Source organism: Elephas maximus, chromosome 3 (assembly GCF_024166365.1).
Source record: "Elephas maximus indicus isolate mEleMax1 chromosome 3, mEleMax1 primary haplotype, whole genome shotgun sequence".
NCBI lineage: Eukaryota > Metazoa > Chordata > Mammalia > Proboscidea > Elephantidae > Elephas > Elephas maximus.
Window position 1 is genome coordinate 30,383,131 of NC_064821.1, and position 16,020 is coordinate 30,399,150.

The 16,020-nt window shown below is 39.6% G+C and overlaps 1 protein-coding gene and 1 pseudogene across 2 annotated transcripts in view; both read left to right on the forward strand.

The window, feature by feature from the left end:
* LOC126072186 (zinc finger protein 699-like) overlaps window positions 1–16,020 on the forward strand; it is a 317,390-nt gene that overhangs the window by 84,292 nt on the left and 217,078 nt on the right. The gene's annotated exons all lie outside the window — the stretch shown is intronic.
* LOC126072199 (zinc finger protein 883-like) lies at window positions 1,968–4,364 on the forward strand (annotated as a pseudogene).

The following is a 16,020-nucleotide window of genomic DNA, read 5'->3' on the forward strand; positions in this document are numbered from 1 at the left end:
TTTATGTGGGCCCCTGGTACTCCCGTGGCTTTGATGGGCAAAAGGAAACATTTCCATTCTACAGTGTTTCCCAGTTGTTAATACCTCATCTTTCCTTCACCCTGTGCTTTATGATTTGTTAAGTGTTCCTGTGGGTCTTAAGGGAAAGATGTGAAATTGTTCAGAAGGATGTGATGATCTGAATTAGAGTATTTCTCTGATTTGTGCTATGTTTGCTAACTGTTCTAGACCATAAACAGAGAGGAATAAGATTGTAATTTGTCACAAACTGTAAAGAGATTACTTCAACGTGTTGGAAGTCTATGAGACAGGATTTAATCAGTGAGGATGGAATGTAGTTGGTGTAGGGACTAGGCTGATGGCCATACCCTAGGGTAGACCTTGATAGAATACAGAACCTTGTGTCAAATCCCTATGAATTCTCAGTTCCCTGGGATGGTCAGCCTCAACTTTCATTCTTGTAGACACTGGAGTTTGTGGTACTTTGCTGATCCAGATGTGTGGGATGTTTTAGGACTCGGTGGTCATTGAGGATGTGGCCGTGGTCTTTAGCCAGGAAGAGTGGGCTTTGCTGGATCTTGCTCAGAGGAAGCTCTACAGGGATGTAGTGATGGAAACCTTCAGAAACCTGGCCTCCGTAGGTAAGATTGGTATCATTTTAAAAAAAATTTCATTCCTTCAGTGAACAAAAGTATTTTACTCATTGAGTTTGCTCCAGTATTTGGGCTGAGGAATGGGAATAAGTTGTTAAAGTAAAACAGGTTCCTTGGTATATAGTGCTCACAAATCCTGGCTTCCCCATGAACATATAGCTCTATGTATTAAAGTAAGTTTTCATTTCTCTTGTGTTTAAAGGCTTTGAAGCTGTTTAAGTGTTGTAAGTGTAATGTTGGCTTCAGGGGTCACTTTGGGCCTCTGAGAGATTTGTGTTTTGGTGCCTTGTAGAGAGTTTTACTGTGTTTAAATACAAGCTTGACATGATTGTTTTGCTGCAAAGGAGCTCACACCTGCCCATCTTCAGAGACCCTGAAGAGCAAAGTATTGGCTCAGTGTCAGTGAAATGTTCATTGCTCTGCACTGTCTTCCCTTATGATACTCATTTTTCTGTGAGCGCCATGTCAGCTATACCCATTTGTTTTGCCAGAGAAGCAAGGACAGCGGACATAGGACTCATCCAGGACCACTCTGTCGGGAAGCATGAGGATAGCAAGAAATTTTTGAAGGACCAGCCCTGCATGGACGAAATTACATTTGAATCAGTCAGCTAGAAAAAGTCTTTTTGGGATTGAGGACACAACATCACAGATACCTGAGATGACCTTGCTGACTAACAGTCCTCTCACACCTGGGTTATGGAGTCCGTTTTCCTCTTTTAACGTTACATGCGTATTGTGTCTGATATCTTTCTAGTTAGCTCTCCTAAGTACACCTATGTGTGTCACCATCACTGCCCATCCTCATGTGGGTATATTTCCTAGCAAACTGCTTTTTAACCATTATCAAAGTGCTGAAACAACAAAATGTGACTAAGCCTTTCTTTGTTTGTAACAGCCGTTTTATTTTTCTAATAATTCCCTTCCTTTTTGTTTTATATTGTGAACCTCAACTTGAATTATTGGGTCAGTCTCTCAAAACCTTAATCATGGAGAAATGTTATTCAGTGAACATGTAATGGTGCGATTCATGAAGAAACACACCTGGTTCTCCACATTAGGAGAAGTCTCTAAATCATATGGCAATAGAGATCATCATAAAAACCGGAAGAGACATTTGAGGTGAGTGTTGTCCTATAGGATCCATATGAGTCTGAATCGATGCGAAGGCACTGGATTTGGTTTTGGTCATTCAAACAAGATAAAACAGTATCTCAGGAGAAAGTCCTAAGGTATCCTGATGTTCTATATATATACACATATATGTGTGTATATATATACATATATATGTGTGTGTATATGTATATATACACGTTTTTATGTATGTAATGCTTGGTAAAGCAGAGGGTGACCTAAAATCAGGAAGACATTGAACGGGATGCATTGATACAGTGACTGTAACAACTGGCTCAAACATAGCAACAATTGGGAGGATGATGCAGGACCAGGCAATGTTTCATTCTGTTGTACCTGGGGTCGCTATGAGGCAGAACTGACTCAGTGGCACCTCACAACAATATACATAAACTTAGCTGTAGAATTACATATCCTGAGAACTTTCACAATATAACATTCTCATAAATTTGAGTCAGATATTGAGTATTTGAAAAATATTTCACTTGGACACAATTATCAGAATGCCACATATTTTAGAAAAGCCGTGATAATAATAGTATTATTTCTGCTAGATGATTTAATGCCTGAAACGTGAGACAAGTCAGGGCAAAAAATGTACACTTTCACTTTGTTTCTTAATACTGAAATGGGAAAAATTTATTTCCAACAGCATGTTGCCTATTTTTAACAGAAGTCATACAGTAGAGAACCTATGTGAAAGTAATAAAGGCAATCTGTATGGGAAAACCTTCAGCTGGATTCCAAACCAAACTGTGCTAAGGAGAAATCCTCGAGAAATAAATCCTTTTGAATGCTGTGAGTGTGGAAAAGCCTTCATGGATCACTCATCACATAACTGTCATGCCAGATCTCACACTGAATGCAATACCTGTCAGTCTAAGGAAGGTGGAGAAGTGTGCAATTGTCCCTCTCACCTAACCACTCCTATCAGAACTTGTACTGGAAAGAAATCCCATAAATGTAAGGCATGTGGGAAAGTCTTATTTTGTATCTCAACCCTTAAGAATTCTGTGACAACACTCACTGGTGAGAAACAATATGAGTGTAGCAAATGTGGGAAAGATTTGTGTAGTTTTTCATCCTTTTGGACACATATGAGAAGTCACAGGTGCAAATGTAAATGTTGTAACACCGTTAATCATCCTTCATCCCTCATTTTACATAAAAAATTTCATAATAGAGATAAGTCTTGTGAATGTAACGAATGTGGCAAAGCATTTAGTGAAGCCTCATCCTTCCCTCAACATATAAGAACTGACAGTGGAGAGAGGCCTTATGAATGTAAGGAATGTGGGAAAGCCTTTAGTCAGGCCTCATCCCTTAGTCAACATACAAGGGTTCACACTGGAGTGACGCCTTATAAATGTAAGGAATGTGGGAAAGCCTTTACGTGTTCCTCATACCTCACTAAACATGTAAGAACTCACAGTGGAGAGAGGCCATATGAATGTAACCAATGTGGGAAAACCTTTAGTTATTCCTATTACCTCTCTGAACACATAAGAATTCACAGTGGAGTGAAACCGTATAAATGTAATCAATGTGGGAGAGCCTTCAGTCATCACATCTCACTGTACATATAAGAATTCACAGTGGAGAGAGGCCTTACGAATGTAAGGAATGTGGGAAAGGCTTTAGGTGTTCCTCAATCCTCACTACCCATATAAGAACTCACACTGGAGAGAGGCCCTGTGAATGCAAGGAATGTGGGAAAGCATTTAGTTACTCCTCAGACCTCCCTAGACATATAAGAACTCACAGTGTAGAGAGACCTTATGAATGTAAGGAATGCGGGAAAACCTTTACTCATTCCTCCTATCTCTTTGAACACGTAAGAACTCACAGTGGAGAGAGACCTTTTGTATGTAAGGAATGTGGGAAAATGTTTAGTTATTCCTCACACCTCACTAGACATATAACAAGTCACAGTGGAGAAAGACCTTATGACTGTAAGGAATGTGGGAAAACCTTTACTCATTCCTCCTATCTCTCTGAACACATAAAAATGCACAGTGGAGAGAGGCCTTTTGAATGTAAGGAATGTGGGAAAGCTTTTAGTTATTCCTCACACTTCACTAGACATATAACAACTCACAGTGGAGAAAGACCTTATGTATGTAAGGAATGTGGGAAATCCTTTATTCATTCCTCACACCTCGCTAGACATATAACAATTCACAGTGGAGAAAGACCTTATGAATGTAAGGAATGTGGGAAAACCTTTAGTCATTCCTCCTATCTCTCTGGACACATAAGAACTCACAACAGAAAGACTATTCTGTGTCAAAAGTGGGAAGTTTCATCCTTACTGTTATAATTTCAGACAACAAATTGCCAAAAGTCTGTGATAAAAGGTCAAAGTTTCTCGGTGAGTCAGAAAGCAATACAAACTCAAAGAAGGGGTCACTAGAGCTACTTTATGCTTTTTGTTTTAACTCCTGTGCTGTCCTCATCAGTGTTTATTGTTTTCTTAGTCCAGGCTAAATTTTATCTTTCTTAAAATCTTCAGCTATTACAAATAAGGCTGCAGGGAATAACTTTGAACAAACCTGATTTTATACTCTTTAATGTTTTGCGTACAATAAAATATACTGATCTTGTTTTTTGTTTAAGAGTGGTTTGTTTCCCTGTTTATCATGTTTCCTTCCATTCTCTCCTATTGGAAATTTAAGTATTTTACCCTTTATAATTACTAAGTTTCTTACAGGAGAATACTTTGAGAATGCAAATATTCTGTTTTTCATGGTACTTTGGTCTGCTAATTTTAGTACCCATTGATAATTATTACCTTTGAGTATTCTTACTATGGCAATAACCAAATGGTATTTACTGTTCCAATCATTTCTTCTATGTTTTTCTTTCCAATTGGAAAGTTGAAAACCCTAGTGGCGTGGTTAAGAGGTATTGCTGCTAACCAGACATTTGGCAGTTGGAATCCACCAGGCGCTTCTTGGAAGCTCTGTGGAGACAGTTTTACTCTATCATATTGGTCACTATATGTTGGAATTGACTTGATGGCGATGGGTTTGGTTTGGTTTTCTTATTGGAGTGTTAACTGTTTTACCCTTTATAATTAGTAAGTTTCTCCTAAGCCAGTACTTTGAGACTACAAATATTCTCTTTCTTTATGGTACTTTGGCCCACTAATTTTAGTACCCATTGATAATTATTACCTATGAGTATTCTTACTGTGGTATTTACCAACTGTTTTTTCTGTTCCAATCATTTCCTCTATGTTTATTGATTGGAATTCTGCAAGGAATAGCTTTCCCTTCTCTACCCTTTATTTATTTAAGTTGTTTATACCAGTATAGGCTAATGCATATTATTATTTTTTCCTAACTCAAATTATCACAGATTTGGTTCTTAGGAGTTCCCTTGAGTAGGTTCCAGAGCTCTAGTGGTGCAGTAGTTCAGCGTTTGGCTGCTAACCAAAGGGTCAGCAGTTCAAATCCACCAGCTACTCCTTGGAATCCCTATGGGGCAGTTCTGTTCTGCCCTATGGGGTCATGGTGAGTCAGAATTGACTTGACAGGAGCAAGTTTGATTTTTTTTTTTTAAGTAGATTCCTGTATTTTTTGACATGTTGTTTTTGGTAGGTGCCATTGGGTCAGTTCTGACTCTAGTGACCCTGTGTCCCACAGAACGAAACACTGCCTAGTCCTGCCCCATCCTCACCATCATTTTTCTGCTCGAGCCCACTGTTGCAGCCACTGTGTTGATCCATCTTGTTGAGGGTCTTCCTCTTTTTTGCTGACCCTCTACTAAGCATGATGTCCTTCTCCAGGGACTGATCCCTCCTGATAACATGTGCAAAGTATGTGAGACGTTGTCTCGCCATCCTTGCTACTAAGGATCATTTTGTTTGTATGTTTTCCAAGACTGATTTGTTCTTCTTTTGGTAGTCCATGGTATATTCAATATTCTTTGCCAACATCACAGTTAAAGATGTCAGTTCTTCGGTCTTCCTCATTTATCATCCTGCATTCACATTCATATGAGTTGATTGAAAACACTGTGGCTTTGGTCATGTTCACCCCAGTCTTAAAGGTGACATCTTTGCTTTTCAAGACTTTAATGAAAGAGGTCTTTTGCAGCAAATTTGCACGATGCAATGCGTTTTTTTGATTTCTCGACCGCTGCTTCCATGGGTGTTGACTGTGGAGCCAAGTAAAATGAAATCCTTGACAACTTCAGTGTTTTCTCCATTTATCATGATGTTGCTTACTGCTCCAGTTGTAATGATTTTTGTTTTCTTTAAGATGAGTTGTAATGTATACTGAAGTCTGTAGTCTTTGCTCTTCATCAGTAAGTGCTTCAAGTCCTCTTCACTTTTATCAAGCTAGGTTTCGTCATCTGTGGAACACATGGTGTTAATGAGTCTTCCTCCAATACTTTTTTTCCTGCCTTTTTTTAAATTGTACTTTAAAAAGTTTACAATTCAAGTCAGTTTCTCATACAAAAACTTATACACACATAGTTATGTGACCCTAGCTGTTCTCCCTACAATGTGACAGCACACTCCTTCTCTCAACCCTGTATTTCTCGTGTCTATATTCTAACAGCTTCTCTCCCCCTCTACCTTCTCATCTCACCTCCAGACAGGAGCTGTCCACATAGCCTCATATGTCTACTTGAGCTAAAAAGAACAGTCTTCATCTGTATTGTTTTATGTCTTATAGTCCAATGTAATCTTTGAAGAATTGGCTTTACAGAATGGTTTTAGTTTTCAGATAACAGAGAGTCTGAAAGCCATGACCTCTGGGGTCCCTTCAGTTTCAGTCAGACCATTAAGCCTGGTCTTTTTACTAGAATTTCAAGCCTGTATCCCGCTTTTCTCCTGCTCCATCAGGGATTCTCTGTTGTGTTACCTGTCAGGGCAGTCATTGGTGGTAGCTGGGCACCATCTAGTTCTTTTGGTCTCAGACTAATGGACTCTCTGGTTTATGTGGCCCTTTCGTTCTCTTGAGTTCATATTTTACTTGTGTCTTTGATGTTCTTCATTCTGTCTTGCTGCAGGTTGTTTGAGACTAATTCATGCATCTTAGATGGCCACTTGCTGGCTTTTAAGACCTTAGATGCCACTCACCAAAGTGGAATGCAGAACGTTTTCTTAATACACTTTACACTTTGTTTTGCCAGTTGACCTAGATGTCCCCTGAAACCATGGTCCCCAGATCCCTGCCCCTGCTACTCTGTCCCTCAAAGTGTTTAATTGTATTCAAGAAACTTCATACCTGTTGGATTAGTCTAGTTGTGCTAACTTCCCCTGTATTGTGTGCTGTCCTTCCCTTCATCTAAAATAATTCTTGTTTACTATGTAATTAGTGAATACTCCTCTCCCTCCCTCTCTCCCCACCCTTTGTAACCATCAAAGAACATTTTCTTCTGTGTTTTAACCTTTTCTTGAGTTCTTATAATAGTGGTCTTATACAATATTTGTCCTTTTGCAACTGACAAATTTCATTCAGCATAATGCCTTCCAGATTCCTCCATGTTATATTTCACAGATTCATTGTTATTCTTTATCATTGCATAGTATTCCATTGTGTGAATATACCATAATTTGTTTATCCATTCATCCTTTGAAGAGCACCTTGGTTGTTTCCATCTTTGCTATCGTAAACAGTGCAGTAATGAACATGGGTGTGCCTATATCTATTCGTGTGAAGGCACCTGTTTGTCTAGGATATATTCCAAGAAGTGGGATTCTGGATCATATGGTCGTTCTATTTCTAGCATTCTAAGAAAGTGCCGAATTGATTTCCACAGTGGTTGTACCATTTTACATTCCTATCAGCAGTGTATAAGTATTCCAGTCTCTATAGTGCCTCTCTAATATTTATTATGTTGTATTTTTTGGATTAATGCCAGCCTTGTTGGGATGAGATGGTATCTCATTGTAGTTTTGATTTACATTTCTCTAAGGGGTAATGATCGTGAGCATTTCCTCGTGTATCTATTAGCTACCTGAATGTCTTCTTTTGTGAAGTGCCTGTTCATATGCTTTGCCCATTTTTTAAATTGGGTTGTCTGTGCTTTTGTTGAGGTTTTGCAGTATCTTGTAGATTTTAGAGATTAGATGCTGATTGGATTTCTCATAACTAAATTTTTTTTCCCAATTTGTGGGTTGTCTTTTATTTTTACTCTTTTGGTGGAGTCTTTGGATGAGCATAAGTGTTTGATTTTTTTTTTTTTTAATTTTTATTGTGCTTTAAGTGAAAATTTACAAATCAAGTCAGTTTCTCATACAAAAATTTATATACACCATGCTACATACTCCTAACTGCTCTCCCCATAATGAGATAGCACATTCCTTCCCTCCACTCTTTATTTTCATGTCCATTTGGTCAGCTTCTGACCCCCTCTGCTCTCTCATCTCCCCTCCAGACAGCAGATGCCAACATAGCTTCATGTGTCCACTTGATCCAAGAAGCTCATTCTTCACCAGTATCATTATCTATCCCATAGTCCAGTCCAATCCCTGTCTGAAGAGTTGGCTTTGGGAATGGTTTCTCTCTTGGGCTAAGAGAAGGTCTGAGGACCGTGACCTCCGGGGTCCTTCTAGTCTCAGTCAGACCACTAAGTCTGATCTTTTTAAAAGAATTTGGGGTCTGCATCCCACTGCTCTCCTGCTCCCTCAGGGGTTCTCCGTCGTGTTCCCTGTCAGGGCAGCCTTCGCTTGTAGCCGGACACTATTTAGTTCTTCTGGTCTCAGGCTGTTGTAGTCTCTGGTTTATGTGGTCCTTTCTGTCTCTTGTGCTCATAATTACTTCGTGTCTTTGTTTTCTTCATTCTCCTTTGCTCTAGGTGGCTTGAGACCCATTGATGCATCTTAGATGGCTGCTTGCTGGTGTTTTAGACCCCAGAAGCCACTCTCCAAAGTGGGATGCAGAATGTTTTCTTAAAAGATTTTATTATGCCACTTGACTTACATGTGCCCTGAAACCATGATCCCCAAACGCCCGCCTCTGCTGCGCTGGACTTTGAAGTGTTCAGTTTATTCAGGAAGCTTCTTTGCTTTTAGTTTAGTCCAGTTGTGTTGGTCTTGCCTGTATTGTGTGTTGTTTTCCCTTCATGTAAAACAATTCTTATCTACTATCTAATTAGTGAAAACCCCTCTCCCTCCCTCCCCTCTCTCGTAACCATCAAAAAGTATTTTCCTTAGAGAACCCCTGAGGGAGCAGATCAGTGGGATGCAGACCCCAAATTCTCATAAAAAGACCATACTTAATGGTCTGACTGAGACTAGAGGAATCCTGGCGGTCATGGTCCCCAAACCTTCTGTTGGCACAGGACAGGAACCATCCCCGAAGACAACTCATCAGACATGAAAGGGACTGGACAGTGGGTAGGAGAGAGATGCTGATGAAGAGTGAGCTAATTATATCAGGCGGACACTTGAGACTGTGTTGGCATCTCCTGTCTGGAGGGGAGATGGGAGGATAGAGAGAGTTGGAAGCTGGCAAAATTGTCACGAAAGGAGAGACTGGAAGGGCTGACTCATTAGGGGGAGAGCAAGTGGGAGTATGGAGTAAGATGTATATAAACTTATATGTGACAGACTGACTTGATTTGTAAACGTTCACTTGAAGCTCAATAAAAGTTAATAATAAAAAAAAAGTATTCTCTGTTTCAACTATTTCTCCCGTTATTATAATAGTGGTCTTATACAATATTTGTCCTTTTGGAGCTGACTAATTTCACTCAGCATAAGGCCTTCCAGATTCCTCCATGTTATGAAATGTTTCACGGATTCATCATTGTTCTTTATTGATGTATAGTATTCCATTGTGTGAAAATACCATAATTTATTTATCCATTCATCCAGTTTATCGATTTTATTGTTCTTTTCAGTGAACCAGCTTTTGGTCTTGGTAACTCTTTCAATTGTTTTCTATTTCATTTATTTGTGCTCTAATTTTTACTATCTGCTTTTTTCTGGTGCTGGAGGGTTTATTTTGCTGTTCTCTTCCTATTTTTTCGAGTTCCTGGGTTATTTCTTTGATTTTGGCCCTTCTTTTTGGATGTGTGCATTTATTGCTATAAGTTGACCTCTGAGCACTGCTTTTAGTGTGTCCCAAATGTTCTGGTAGGATGTGTTTTCATTCTCATTTGATTCTGTGAATTTTTTTTATCCTGTCCTTAATTTCTTCTGTAACCCAGTAGTTTTTGCTTAAAGTATTGTTCAGTTTCCACGTGTTTGATTTTTTATCTTGCTTTTTCTGTTAGTGATTTCTACTTTTATGGCCTATAGTCAGATAATATGCTTTGTAATATTTCAGTATTTTGGATTCTTTCAAGGCTTGCTTTATGACATAATATGTGGTCTATTCTGGAAATGTTCCGTGTGCACTGGGAAAGAAAGTATACTTGTCTGCTCTTGGGCACAGGGTTCTGTATACGTCTATGAGGTAAGTTGGTTGACTGTGGCATTTAGACCTTCCATGTCTTTATTGAGCTTCTTTCTGGATGTTCTGTACTTCACCGAAAGGGGTGTTTTGAAGTCATCTACTATTATTGTGGAGCTGTCTGTCTCTCTTTTCAGTGGTATTAGAATTTGTTTCATGTATTTTGGAGCGCTGTCATTGGTTGTGTACACATCTATTATGGTTATTTCTTCCTAGTATATTGACCCTTTAATCATTATATAGTGTCCTTCCTTATCCTTTGTTGTTGATTTTACATTAAAGTCTATATTGTCAGAAATTAATATTGCCACTCTTGTTCTTTTTTAATTGTTGTTTGCTTAATATCTTTTTTTTCCCATCCTTTGAGTTTTTGTTTGTGTCTTTAAATGTATCTCCTGTAGGCAGCATATAGATGGGTCTTTTTTTTTTTTTTTAAATCCTTTCTGCCACTCTCTGTCTCCTTATTGGTATGTTTAGTCCATTTACATTCAGCATAATTATTGAGAGGTATGAGTTCAGCGTTGTCATTTGGATATCTTTTTTCTTTTTTGTGTTGTTGACAGTTTCTTTTTTCCACTTAATTTTCTGTGCTGATTCCTTTTTCTTTACATATTGTCTTTTCCTCTTTTTCATTGTTGTCACTTTAGTATTTGCTGAGTCTTTATTCTTGTTTTTTATTTTGATGTGTGGGATTGTTATTTCCTTTGTGGTTACCTTAATATTTACTCCTGTTTTTCTAAGTTTAAACCAAACTTTTATTTTTTTATATCACCTTGACTTTCTCTCCATGTGAAAGACCTATGACTACATTGTTTAGTCCTTCTTTTTTGATATACTGTTGTCATCTTTTACATAATGACGTCTCTGTTTTCCTGTTTTGAGCATTTTAGTTTTGATTTATTTTTGTGATTTTCCTATCTGGGTTAATATCTAGTTGCTCTGTCTTGTGTTCTAGTCTTAAGTTGTTGCCTGATGTTATTGATTTTCTTACTGGAGGATTCCCTTTCTTATGTCTTTTAACTTTGGCTTGGTTTTTGCAGATTCCCTCAACTTCTGTTTATCTGGAAATGGCCTAATTTTGCCTTCATATTTGAGAGACAGTTTTGCTGGATATATAATTCTTGACTGACAGTTTTTATCCTTCAAGGCTTCGTATATGCCATTCCATTGCCTTCTTGCCTGCGTGATTTCTGCTGAGTGGTCCGAGCTTAGTCTTATTGACTCACCTGTGTAGGTGACTTTTCATTTATCTCTAGCCACTCTTCAGATTCTCTATCTTTGGTTTTGGCATGTTTGTTCATAATATGTCTTGGTGACTTTCTTTAGGGATCTACCTTGTGTGGGGTTTGATGAGCATCCTTGATATATATCTTCTCATTTTTCATGATATCAGGGAAATTTTCTGCCAACAAATCTTCAAAAATTCTCTATGTATTTTCTGTTCTCCCCCCAACCCCCTGCCATGTCCTGGTACTCTAATCACTCATAGTATACTATTCTTGGTAGAGTCCCACATAATTCTTAGGGCTTCGTCATTTTTAAAAATTCTTCTATGTGATTTTTCCTCAAATATGTTGGTGCCATGTGCTTTATCTTTAATCTCACTAATTCTAACTTCCATTGCCTCAGTTCTGCTCTTGTGACTTTCAACTGAATTGTCTAATTCTCAAATTTTATTGTTAATCTTCTGAATTTCTGTTTGCTGCCTCTTTATTGATTCAGCCTATTAAATTTGTCATTATGCTCTTGTGTTATCTGCTTAAGTTCCTCTGATGCTTTGTCTTTGTGTTGCTTGGCTTGTTCTGTGTTTTGCCTGACATCCTTCCTGATCTCTTGAGTAGGTCTGTGTATTAATCTTTTATATTCTACCTTTGGTAATTCCAGGAAAGTCTCTTCATCCGGAATATTTCTTGAGTCTTTGTTTTGGGAGGTTGTTGCAGCCATCGGGGCCTGCCTCTTTATGTGATTTGATATTGAATGTTGTCTCCAAGCCATCAATAAGTTACTGTGTTTATTTGTTTTATGTTTGCTTACTGTGTCCTAGCTTCTTGTTTTGTTTTGACATGACCAAATGTGCTGTTCAAGTGGGCTAGTTTAATTTTTGGCTTCTTTGAAGCTCTAACTTTATGTCACCAGGTGGTTAGAGCTATTACTAGGTTTGTGAGCCCAGGAGTCTGTTCACTTTTCTTGTATGGATTCAGCTCAGGTGTCCAGATACTCACCAAGTGTGTGGTGCAGGCTCTCACCTACAGTCCTAGACAAACAGGGTTGATTGGTGTAGGCATGGTATAGTATGGGGTTACACGCTGAGCAATGCAGGGGGTGACAACCACCTCAGAGTGTCTGTGAGGAAAGCGTGTCCCTGTTCCCTGGAGCATGTAGGTGAGTGGGTTTTGCATCCAGACTATAGGTACCCAGTGCTGTTGGCTGTAAGGACTGGGACACAGCACTTACTCTTGGACCCCTGTTGCGGGTGGCTAGGTGTTGTGGGTGGAGTTGCCAGTCCTCACGCCTCTGATGTGGGTAGGTGAGGACCCTGCTTAAGAGGCAGAGTAGCGTTAAATGACACAAACTTGCCTCCCCAGAATGTAGCTGAAACAGTTGAAGTTAGACTTCAGGTATATATACCCTGTTGTACTGTGCTAATGAGGGCATACGCTGTTGAAATGGTCCCACACAGGTCTATGTGGGGTGAAAGGCATTCAAAGTCCTTGGAACCCTTACGCCTGTGCCTCAGCAAGGGAGCTGTTTCTGTCCTGAGTTCCCAGCTTGAGAAGGCTGGCAGATTATTTTTTTTCCCTGTTTCTTAATTTGTTCCCTTTACAAAGCTGGGAAAATGTCTCAGGGCGAGTGCAGGGTCCTTCTTCCTGCCCAGGGGATGAAGGTATCTGGCACCCAGTGCAGAGCGGGAAGAGAGCAGGTAAGTGGGTGAGAGATTTTTCCCAAAGGGGTATTTTTGGGTCACGGTAGGTAAATGAAGGTACTTATCATTTGCCGATTGTGGTCTTCTCACTTGTTCTGGAGGGGTGAGCAGACTCTCCACTGTTCAGACTCCCCTGATGTGGAAAACACATCACGAATGCCTCTGCTTGCCTCACCACACTTGTAGCAGTGGCGGAATCGGCCTGCGTGGGCTGGTTCATGCCTGGTTAGGTCTGGGATCTCCTTGCTGCTTCTGAATGATTTCTTCCTCCCTCTGCTGTTTGGTCCGATTCCTCATCTTTGCCTTTGATGTTCAGGGCTCCTAGCTTGTCATATACAATCGATTCACTTATTTTTGGGGGTCTTTTTTGTAAGAGCAACCCCAGGAAGCATCTAACTACTTCACTGTCTTGTCCCCACCTCCTCTTCCTTCAATCTTGATGCCCCATTCTTCTTCACGTCGTCCAGCTTCTCAGATTATTTGCTCTGCATACAGATCGATTAGGTATAGTGAAAGGATACAACCCTGATGCACACCTTTCCTGACTTTAAACCACGAAGTATCCCCCTTCTTCTGTTCGAACGACTGCCTCTTGATACAAGTACAGATTCCTCATGAGCACAATTAAGTGTTCTGGAATTCCCGTTCTTGGCAATGTTAATTCATAGTTTGTGATAATCTGTGCAGTCAATGCCTTTGCATGGTCCATAAAATACAGGTAAACATCTTTCTGGTATTTTCTTCATTTAGCCAGAATCCATCTGACATCAGCAATGATATCCCTGGATACCCATCCTCTTCTAAATCCAGCCTGAATTTCTGGCAGTTCCTTATCGATATACTGCTGCAACTACCTCAGCAAAATTTTGCTTGCATATGATATTAATGATAGTGGCCGATAATTTCTGCATTTGGTTGCATCATTTCTCTTTGGAACTTGCATCATTTCTCTTTGGAACAGGCAAAATGTGTACATATATATAAAATATGTATTTTTTTTTTACGTATTTGCATTATAATTTGTACATTACTTTCTTCCAGTGTTTGAGGCTTATCTTTTCCTTTTCCTGTCCAAGCTCTGGAGTTAGACTTTTCTATAAGAAACATAGGTTTCTTTTATTAGTAAATTATATTTAGAAAGAAAGATCTCAGCATTAGATATGCTTATGGCTATTGGGCCCTTCAAGTGGCAAGAGTTACGAATTACATGTTTGGGAATATATGCGTAAAAAGACATGTATATATACCTATTTCTATGTGTGTGTGTATCTATATAAAAAACTGAAAGATCATACCCATATCTCTGATACCCGTTGAACACCACAAGGTTCATTTTAGCATTTTACCTTACTTTTTATCCTCTCCTCTCTCTAACAGTAATACTCCTGGCTTTCATTATCCACAGTGCATTATTTGCTGCATTTTAGAATATACATAGTTTCAGAATTGCTTACTGTCATGAGGTGAACAACCTTGCAGAAGGGCATTTGGCTTATTTGTTTGAGCTTCCTGAGAGTGAGACGGCAGCTGAGGCTAATGAGTGAGGGCGAGTAAGGTCAGAGGGACCACCTGGTGGCCTGATGCTAAGCTCTTGAGGCATAATTTAGGTTATCATGCAGGACTGGCCAATGGAAGTCCAGAAGTTGGAGACTTAACAGAGCTTCCCAGTTGGTGAGATACATCCATCCATGTGAAGAGTAGCGTGTCCTGGAGACATGGAAGCTCTACACTGGTATCCTCCCAGACCTTGCCCCATACATCTCTTCATTTATATTCTCTTTTGTTATATTTAAGCTGTTATTATAAGGATGGCCATTTTGTGAATTCTGTGAGTCATTCCAGTGAATTATTGAACCAAAGGAGGATTAGAAGTAATGGGATTGGGATCCCCACATCTTGAGGCTGGTATTCCAAGGGGGGTTGGAGCAAACTCTCAGAGTTACAGCAGGTAGACCAGAAGTTGGGAGTTGTTCAGACTCCCAAACTTGTAGCTGTTTTCTACCTGTTTGACAGTCTGAAGGATGGTGTTCTTTTAACTTGTGAGGTCTTGCCTAGCCCCAGCTGGCTAGATTCAGAGGCAGAATCCTGTGTGGGTGGCTGCTGTCAGAAGTAAACAAGGACAGGAGCCTGAGATTACTACATGACACAGTTAGCATATGAAGTGGAATTTCTTGGTCTCCTTGGCATACATAGTAATTGAGACCATTAAGCTCCAACTGCCCTAAAACTTCTGCCTCAACTATTGTATTACATGATTGGGGGAGTTGTAGTGAGGGTTAGAAAATGGGTTGAACCAGACCGATGCCTGTGCACCTGATACCTGTACATAGTAAGGACTCATTAATTTTAATGAGTGAATGAATGAATGATTGAATACATTTAGAGACAGTTAGGCAGGGACTTCCTGCCTCTCCTTACAGAAGTTTCTGCTACTACACCCACCACACTCGGCATCTCAGTGAAAAATTTAGCCCTCTTAATCAGCTGTAGGGCCTTGCCTTTCTTTTCTGATCCATCACAGTATCGTTTACACTCACTCCAGTGTCTTTAATATTTTCTGTCTCCTGATTTATTTGCCCTTAGTGTCAAATTTCTCCAAACTAGTAGAACCTTCTTCTGGCTGTGTTTTAGCTCCTTTCATGATCTAAATGTTTAAGCTCCTTTGAAAAGGTGGTACAGCCACCCATGTTCTTGGTTTCAGCCACCAGCCCAATCAAATCCCTCATGTCCACATGTCCAACAGAGATGTGTTTCCCAGGTTTAAGCCCCAAATGCCCTAAAATCATTACAGTAAGCTCCAGAGAGCTTGATCTTGTCATAATTGTATCCTTTAGTGAATGTACTACTACCAGCAGGGTATTGCTTTTTAAATGCAGAATCGAATATTACTCTCCTG